This window comes from Schistocerca nitens, chromosome 8 (genome assembly GCF_023898315.1).
Source record: "Schistocerca nitens isolate TAMUIC-IGC-003100 chromosome 8, iqSchNite1.1, whole genome shotgun sequence".
NCBI lineage: Eukaryota > Metazoa > Arthropoda > Insecta > Orthoptera > Acrididae > Schistocerca > Schistocerca nitens.
Window position 1 is genome coordinate 328,994,654 of NC_064621.1, and position 9,280 is coordinate 329,003,933.

The 9,280-nt window shown below is 45.7% G+C and overlaps 1 non-coding gene across 1 annotated transcript; it reads right to left on the reverse strand.

The window, feature by feature from the left end:
* Positions 1-385: 385 nt before the first annotated feature.
* Trnas-gga (transfer RNA serine (anticodon GGA)) lies at positions 386-469 on the reverse strand. Its single transcript is given in 2 exon segments — positions 386-420; positions 430-469. It is a non-coding gene; the product is annotated as a tRNA-Ser (tRNA).
* Positions 470-9,280: the final 8,811 nt, after the last annotated feature.

The window sequence follows — 9,280 nt, forward strand, 5'->3', positions numbered from 1 at the left end:
GTAACAGACTTCTTTACTTTGCTTACTTTCACCAAATTATGTCACTTGATAATGCCCTGCCAGAAAAAAATTAGAACATCTGGCAAGACGACGTAGATTTTGATCCGGTGACGGCATTTACCACCAGAGGAATATTAGATGTACTGATAATGGTTTCAGCGTCGTCCGCCGATAGATAGCGAAGTGGCACAGTTACCAGTGTGTCATCTGTGTCTACCCTTCAATAGGGAATGCTCTCAGTCAATAGATTCTGAGTGGTGTAAACGTTGAAGTAAGCAGGCAACCACCACACGGAGATCCAAATGGCTCTGAGCATTGAGGTCATTAGTCCCCTAGACTTAAAATTACTTAAACCTAACTAACCTAAGGACATCACAGACAACCATGCCCGAGGCAGGATTCGAACCTGCGACCGTAGCGGTCACGCGGTTCCAGGCTGAAGCGCCTAGAACCGCTCGGCCACACGGGCCGGCCACGGTGATCCACTTGTGCTTCCTGCAGCCAACTGAAGAAGTATGAAAGGGGTCAAATTGTGACCTTCCTAGTGGTAGGATGGTCCTTTCGAAGAACTGCTACACAGGTTGGACATGCAGCGTCAGTTGTGCAGGTGGCCTCGTGCTCTCACACCCATTCACGAGGTTTTGGAAGTCCACGCAGCACAGACGCTTGCCAGTATCGCCGAATTGTAAGGGCATCAGTGGCAGATCGTACAACTACCACAGCACAAATAAGACGTTTTGTGAGCCCAGACCGGTCATCACGAACTGTTGCGAACCGGTTATTAGCAGCAGGACTATGACCAGTAACCCGTCTTCCATTCACACCACAGCATCGACGTCAGCGCTCGACCGTTACCGTGAGAGGATCACTAGGAAGATGGAATGGCGCCGTGGTCTTCAGCGATGAAAACGTATTCTGCTTGCACACAAGTGACGGTCGTTTGCGCGTACGACGTAGACCTGGGGAGCACTGACTCGTAGAGTGCATTCGTCCAATACGTACTGGCCGCACCACGGGCCTTATGGTCTGCGGTGCGATAAGCGACAACCCTCGTTCACCTTTGGTGTTTCTGGAAGGGACGCTAACCAGCACTCGGTACGTGCAGAAAATTTTTAGACCCGTTCTCTTGTCGTTATTGAAACAGCAATGTGATGCGTTGTTCCCACAGGAAACTCTCGCCCACACACTACTCATGAAACTCTGCAAGAGGCGGAGCAGTTTCCCTGGTAACGACCATCCAGTCGGGCAGGTGTGGGATATCATACGACTCGTCAACCACAACTCGTACAGAACTACGTGAATAAGTCGAGCAGGTGTGGCATAACGTATCCCATGACAGTATTCACCAACTGCACAGTTCACTGGATGCCTGGGTCAGCGCATGCATTGTTCCCCTTGGTTGGTTGGTTGACTTTGGGGAGGAAACCAAACAGCGAGGTCATCAGTCCCATCGGATTGGGTTAGGATGGCGAGGAAGTCGGTCGCGCCATTTCTAAGGAAATATCCTGGCATTTGCCTGAAGCGTTATAGGGAAATAATCGAAAACCTAAATGAGGATGGTCGGCCGTGGCTTTGAACCGTCATCCTCCCGAATGAGAGTCCAGTGCTCTAACCGCTGCGCCACCTCGCTCGGTTTGCCGCCCGCGGAGGCTGCAGCATTTACTAACATGAGTGTTTCAGCACGGGTCGATACCTGGTACCTCAGAAACGCTTGTGCTGTTGATCATAAAATAATCATTTCTTGTACTCCGTATGCACTGTTGCAACAATAAATCTTAAGTGAATTGGGAACCTCTAAGAGGGCGTACTACTTTATACCTCGCAGTGCGTATTTTGAGTCAACTGTGTACCCTCTCCTAGAATAGTTTCAGCGCAGGAAAGGGAAGACAAACGTCTGTAGGTGTTGTCGGTGAACTTTGTGTATACCGTCGTCCAGAGTTATTGGATTTCTATGTCTACCATCTCTGTATATGTATTCCGTCACGACATTTATTGCTGACACTATTGACTCATTTAGAAGAGCCTGCACTTTCATATGGTGATCTTTAGACGGAAAAAAGACGATTTGCACATGGGTGGCACTTCTTTAGACGTTGTACAGAAAACGGTGTGGTTTCATCTTCAATCGGCGAGCAGAATAACTGAAAAACATTGAGTCACAAACGCTGAATTTAGAAGTATCGTTGGGGTCCAACACAAATTTCAAAAAAAAAATTATTCAAATGGCTCTGAGCACTATGGGACTTAACTTCTGAGGTCATAAGTCCCCTAGAACTTAGAACTACTTAAACCTAACTAACCTAAGGACATCACACACATCCAAGCCCGAGGCAGGATTCGAACCTGCAACCCTAGCGGTCGCGCGGTTCCAGACTGTAGCGCCTAGAATCGCTCTGCCACTCCGGCCGGCTAACACAACTTTCCAGAGACGTTTAGAGCACGTGTCGAAGTCCCTTTAGCAGTCCAGCCAACTCCCTATAGAAAGAGAGGGGGTTTCAATCACAGATTCGGGTTACGTATATAAATACAAGTTTAGTAGTAGTACGCATGGTGCTGCGCATCCCATTTTTAAAAATACTTTGGACTTACTTTGCTTAGCTATGCATTAAACGTAGTATTCTCAAGCCGTCTGTAACCACAGATATCTTTCAAGAGTAAAGACTATAGAATGGTGGGCACGAAGAAATTTCTGGGTTCACCTATCAGTTAATTCATTAACTCCTCAAAACGGCCTAAAACCGCCACCAAGGCGGCTGGTGCACGAAAGGATACCGCCCTCGCCGACTGCCACATTCCTGGCGTCACTCCAGTAATGGCAACCTGTGCTCCGGCGGGCCGACCAGCCACTTTGCTGAAAGCCCAAGCAACCGTCGGTATTCTCGCCCCCACTCATGTTGGCAGCACTGACCTTTCGCTCTCGGAAGAAGCATACAGTATGCGAGGATCCGAGTTTACAGACCTGCTGAGGTTCACCCTCTCGCCCTCAGTTCGTGGCTGGGCTCGGTAGGCTCAGTTCGTGGTGGTACGTTGTAGGTTTTATTTCGTGAGCAGCCGTCGCGACGTAATATCCACCATTTTGCGCTAATTTCCACCGCGACCAGGTAGCTTCGCGTACAGTTTTTATCAAGTCATTCGCGGGAGAACGCTAATAGCAAAGCCGACTGCGTTTAAGATGCAAATATTCGGTCTGTACCGCGAGAGATCAGCCTCACGGCTTTATCAGTGTTAATTCGGTAGTCTTTGTCGCGCTGTCCCTGTTCGTGTGCTTCCTTCATAACTTGTGATTCGAATGCTGGAGTTCATCTTCCTAGAGCGGGATCAAAACTCTCTCTAGGGAGTGGAACAGTTACCGTTACCTTTGTTTGTATTTTATCTCTTTCCATGTACTTGTGGCTTGGCCCCACAGCGGGTCGCCTGTGTAGTCTGATGTTGTGGACTGGCTGGCCCATCTATTTACATTGAGACTGATTCTCATTTGCCGGCCGGGGTGGCCGAGCGGTTCTAGGCGCTTCAGTCTGGAGCCGCGCGACTGCTAAGGTCGCAGGTTCGAATCCTGCCTCGTTCGTGGGTGTGTGTGATGTCTTTAGGTTAGTCAGGTTTAAGTAGTTCTAAGTTCCAGGGGACTGATGACCTCAGAAGTTAAGTCCCATAGTGCTCAGAGCGATTTGAACCATCTGATTCTCATTTCAGTGTTTCTATGAAAATAAATCTGCTTTTCTTTTAGTTGTCTGTTACCGGTCTGTGTTCTCATCATTGACCAGTTAATTTCAGTCATCAATCGAAATCCCTACAGTACATGAATAAGAATCCGACACCATCACAGTCCATATGGCAGCAGATCAAAAGGTGAGGTTCGTCTATTCTGATGGTAGGGAAACAGTGACAGGCCTAATTCTTTCTTTTATGTCTATCACCTCTGTCCTTCCAAAGCTAAAGGAAACGAGCTATCTACATTAGCGCACTTCTGTTCCGCACAAGGGCCTTTGCAGTAATTCAGAAATTTTCTCTGTAAAATTTTTTTTTGTATATTGTCTCGCGATTTATACGTGATTTACTAATTTTTTAATTCTTTGGTTTACACACTTCCTAATCTGCATTCTGTAAACTCAGTTTTGACGCGTTGTATTGCCAAGGAACTATGTGTCGGATTTTTCCACGGATCTGACAAATAAATAAATAAAGACTTAATCGTGCTTCTCAGCGCTGAATTAAACAGAAAAACAATTTTTTTGTATATGAGTGTAGTTCCGGTGTAGTACTATTGTGGCTCGATGCTTTGGTGAAGCGATAGCTTCACCACTAAGTTTACTCTTGTCGTCTGCTATATCGAAAAAGTAGACTCTACAAATTTCATAGTAAACTTAGTAACATTAGGTTTGCCGTTGAAAATAACGAAAATGATTCCAAAATGAGATTTTCACTGTGCAGCGGAGTGTGCACTGATATGAAACTTCCAGGCAGATTAAAACTGTGCGCCCGACCGAGACTCGAACTCGGGACCTTTGCTTTCGGCGCCAAGTGCTCTACCATCTGAGCTACCCAGGAACGACTTACACCCCTTCCTTACAACCTTACGTCCGCCAGTACCTCGTCTCCTGTCTTCCAAACTTAGGAGACGAGTTATTGGCGGAAGTAAGGCTGTGAGGGCGGGGTGTGAGTCGTGCTTGGATAGCCCAGATGGTAGAACACTTGCCCGCGAAAGGCAAAGGTACCGATCCGAGTCTCGACCCGGCACGCAGTTTTTAATCTTCCAGGAAGTTTCAACGAAAATGATACTTGGCATCCTAAACTAGCTGTTGAACACGTTATACTATTTAAATGACACTGTACGTTGCTAGCACCTGTAACAGGTTCGGCAAGAGAGATTTAACTCCACTTGTTCACTATACATTCTACATGAAACGTCCCCTACCTCCCAAATAGCTGTCTCCCAAAAAGGGGAGAATAAGTGGTAAGTTTTTGTTTTTTTTTCTGGCCGGCAGTGTGACATTCAGTCCGTTGCTCCTTGTTCTGATATCCACGCTATTATCGTAATTCATGTCGGTCTCTGCCCTCTCCAGCAGCGATCACATCGCTCTGAAAAAAATAAAAAATAAAAGCTCGTATTCCTATTGATTATAACGAGCAATGGACATGATGCTCATTCTGTAGAAAAGGACTGCCGAGCAGCAGTTTGGGGGCGCACAAATCACGGCATTATGCGTAAACACACAGGCTCCGTAATCGAACGCAGGACGTTGAAAAGCCCTCCAGTGGGATCGACCTGTGCTCGAATCACAGGGCGGTGCCGGTGCTCTAAAAATAAATCATTGCCGATACTCGCGCCAGACGCGTGATCGTTCGCCAGGCTGCTCACACTGAATAGCGCTCGCTCGCTGGCGGCACCAATTAGTCAAATTAAAAAAAAAAGCCACCCACCCCCACTCCGCTCCCCCGAGACTTTTACGACCGGCGTTCGACGAACGAACACTGCGCTTTTCACAAGTGAGCGTATACTGCGCTATCTTTGACCATGCCTCTTGGCCCTCATATTTTCAAGGACCACATAGGGAAATTTATAGTTATTGTCAACAACAGCACACAAAAAAATTGAAGTTCAAGTGGAAGAGCATTCTATCCTTTGAGCAACTCAATGTTGATGAAATAAAATGGTTCAAATGGCTCTGAGCACTATGGGACTTAACCTCTGAGGTCATCAGTCCCCTAGACCTTAGAACTACTAAACCCTAACTAACCTAAGGACATCACACACATCCATGCCCGAGGCAGGATTCGAACCTGCGACCGTAGCGGTCGCGCGGTTCCAGACTGTAGCGGCTGGAACCGCACGGCCACTTCGGCCGGCTAGATGAAATAAACTATCCAGATGCTCCTCAGTTGATTACAGTGACTCATTGTGTCTGATGTAGCACTATAAGGGGTAAGTGAGAAGCAGAAGGCGGTAGGAGGGGCTGTTACCCAAAAGTACGAGATGTGTCAGAAGGAAAGTTACACGGTTTTAGGGGTGATAGTATTAGTGAGCCAAAACAAAAATTCCAGGTGGACATGTGCTCTATTCCGAATGATTTCCGAGATGGAACACATTTAATATCATCTTTGTACGTTTTCCTAGAGTAACTCGAAAGCCGCACCCTCCAACGAAAACAGATCGCAACAAAAAATTCAGCTGTATTAAATTTACTACGAAAAACGTAGTATGATTTTTTTCTCTACAACTAATGATTGGCGCGAAATGAGCGCGAGATTATTGAAAGTCTCACTCGGCTCGCATGCCCTGTTAAATCTGTGGGTTTTGTAAGCCAATTCACGACTCGATAGATCTCAACTGTCCTTTATCAAATTATTCGTTGCAGCTTTGCCTACATTGTTGTAAACAACGAGAATGTTTGAATATTGTTGTTATGGTTTTCGATCTAAAGACGGTTTGATGCAGCTCTCCATGCTACTCTATCCTGTGCAAGCCTCTTCGTCTTCGAGTAACTACTGCAACCTACATCCTTCTGAATGTGCTTAGTGTATTCATCTCTTGGTCTCCCTCTACGATTTTTATCGATCAAGCTTCCTTCCAGTACTAAATTGGGATCCCTTGATGTCTCAGAACGTGTCCTACCAACCGGTCCCTTCTTCTAGTCAAGTTGTGCCACAAGTTTCTCTTCTGCCCAGTTCCATGCAGTACCTCCTGATTAGTTACGTGACGTACCCATCTAATCTTCAGCATTGTTCTGTAGCACCACATTTCAAAAGCTTCAAGTCTGTTCTTGTCTAAATCCTTTATCGTTCGTGTTTCACTTCCTTAAATGGCTGCATTTCTTACAAATACTTTCAAAAAGAGTTCCTGACATTTAAATCTATACTCGATGTTAGCCAATTTCTCTTCTTCAGAAACGCTTTCCTTGCCTTCACTAGTCTACATTTTATATCGTCTCTGCTCCGACCATCATAAGTTTTTTTGCTGCCCAAATTGAAAAACTCATCTACTACTTGTGTAATTTCCTTATGTAATTTCCTCACCATCGCCTACATTCCATTATCCTCGTTTTTCTTTTGTTGATGTTCATCATATATACTCCTTTCAAGGTGCTGTCCATTCCATTCAACCGTTCTCCAAGTCGTTTTCTGTCTCTGGCAGAATTACAATTACACAAAATAAATGTCAGTGTTCTTCGATCTCGGAAACCATTTGGAATAGTGCATACAGTATGTCCGTATGAAGTTTTTGTTCAGTATCAGTATCACCCGTCGAAGCATGTACCTTCCCTCCTGACGCCCTCTGTGTAGTGGAAGGTGGTCCGTTCTTCTTCAGAGAATGACATATACAGGGTGAATCACCTAAAATTTGCATCGCAGATATTGCGAAAATGCAAAGTGCTAATGATGAGCGGGTTTCACAGAATGGTTTGGTTGTCAGGGGATCGTATTGTTAGTTAATAAAGAGATTGTAATAATACTTAGAATGTGTATTTTTTTGTACAAACATACACTTTTTAAAAAGAACGATGCCTATTAACATTAACAATTGCGTGTATGGTAAATTAGAATGTTAGTCGAGTTTGTTGCAGGATTCTAGCGCGAGTCGTTTACGAGATATCGTATTTGGAAAGTTTCCACACAGACACCTTGTGGTATCGATAGCTACGATGCCACGGCGTAGGTGCAAGTTCTGCCAACTTCGACAGACACCGACGACAGCGTCCTCTAGCTGTGCAGCTCTAGGAGCGCCGCTCCAGATTCAGCCCATCTGATTCCGAGCCGACGACCAAGCAACTTACTTAGTTTCTACATCGTAGGGGACTAGCCGTTACAGACTTTGTTATTTCAGTTACTTCAGTGATAGTTTGTCCAACTACCAGTAGCAGTTAGCGTTGATATCTGTACGGTTTCGCACTTACGTGCTCATCGCAGCCAAAGTTAAGTGAAACCACTTTTAATTGCAGTACCAAGTGTTCTACTTCACCTGCTCCTCCTAGCATCCTACATTCGGCGTACCCTTTAGTTTTCAGGAGCAGACCCACGCGCCGCCTTCCAGGCGGGATACAAAACACATATTTAACCCATTCAAACAGCGTAGTTGCTAGGTACGACGTTTTTATGTTTGCTTACAGTGGGCTCGTAAGTTTTTTGACTGCAATGCGGCTTGCTAGTCAGTTAATATTTGAAGTCCAAGCAATAGGTCGTGAGTGGACGATGGGATTTACCAACTTATATAAAAAGCCGACATGCTGATGGTATACGCAGAGTGCATGAAGAATTGCAGTTCCTTCTTGTACGGCGTATGCGGCAAAATATCCCAATAGACGTCAACCATCTTGACAATTATTTATCAACACCTTCAACCACTTACGTGAACGTAATAGTGTAGCACTTACGCAACGTAATAGATGGAAACAACTGACAACAGTAGAGCGGGAAATTAATGTTCTTGCTGCTGTTGCAGTTAATCCGCACGTTAGCTCTCGCGCAATTGCATGGGGGTGAGGGATGATTTCAGGCAAGTGTTCTTGACATTCCCCATAGACATAGCTTCCATCCTTACCACATCTCTCTCCATCAAGAGCTGTGTCGAAACGATTATGAGAACCGTATTAACTTCTGTACACGAGCCTTATGATAGGATACTCCTGGCGTATCATGTGTTTTATTTAGTGATGAAGCCACATTTATCGATCGTGACCTGATAAACCGCGAAAATATGCATTGTTGATCGGTTGACATTCCCCGTTGGCTTCGTCAGGTGGAACGTCAGTCTCCATGGAGTGTAGTGTGGTGTTAGATAGTAAACTATCAGCTCATAGGCCCGTTTTTCATAGAACGGGCACTGAACGCGCGCAAGTATCGCAGCCTACTAACAGACTATCCTCCACGGATGCTAGAAAAAAAAAATGGCTCTGAGCACTATGGGACTTAACATCTATGGTCATTAGTCCCCTAGAACTTAGAACTACTTAAACCTAACTAACCTAAGGACATCACACGACACCCAGTCATCACGAGGCAGAGAAAATCCCTGACCCCGCCGGGAATCGAACCCGGGAACCCGGGCGTGGGAAGCGAGAACGCTAACGCACGACCACGAGCTGCGGACTGCTAGAAGACGTTCCTCTGAAAACTAGGAGGAACTGTAGTAGCAACACGATAGCTGTCCAGCTCATAGTGCACGAAGTAATACAGCATGTCTTCACGAATTGTTTCCATATCGTTGGATTGGACGCAGAGGACTTGTACCTTGGCCAGTCCGTTCTCCGGATTTGACCCCTGTAGACCTCTTTTTGTTTAGAAAAAC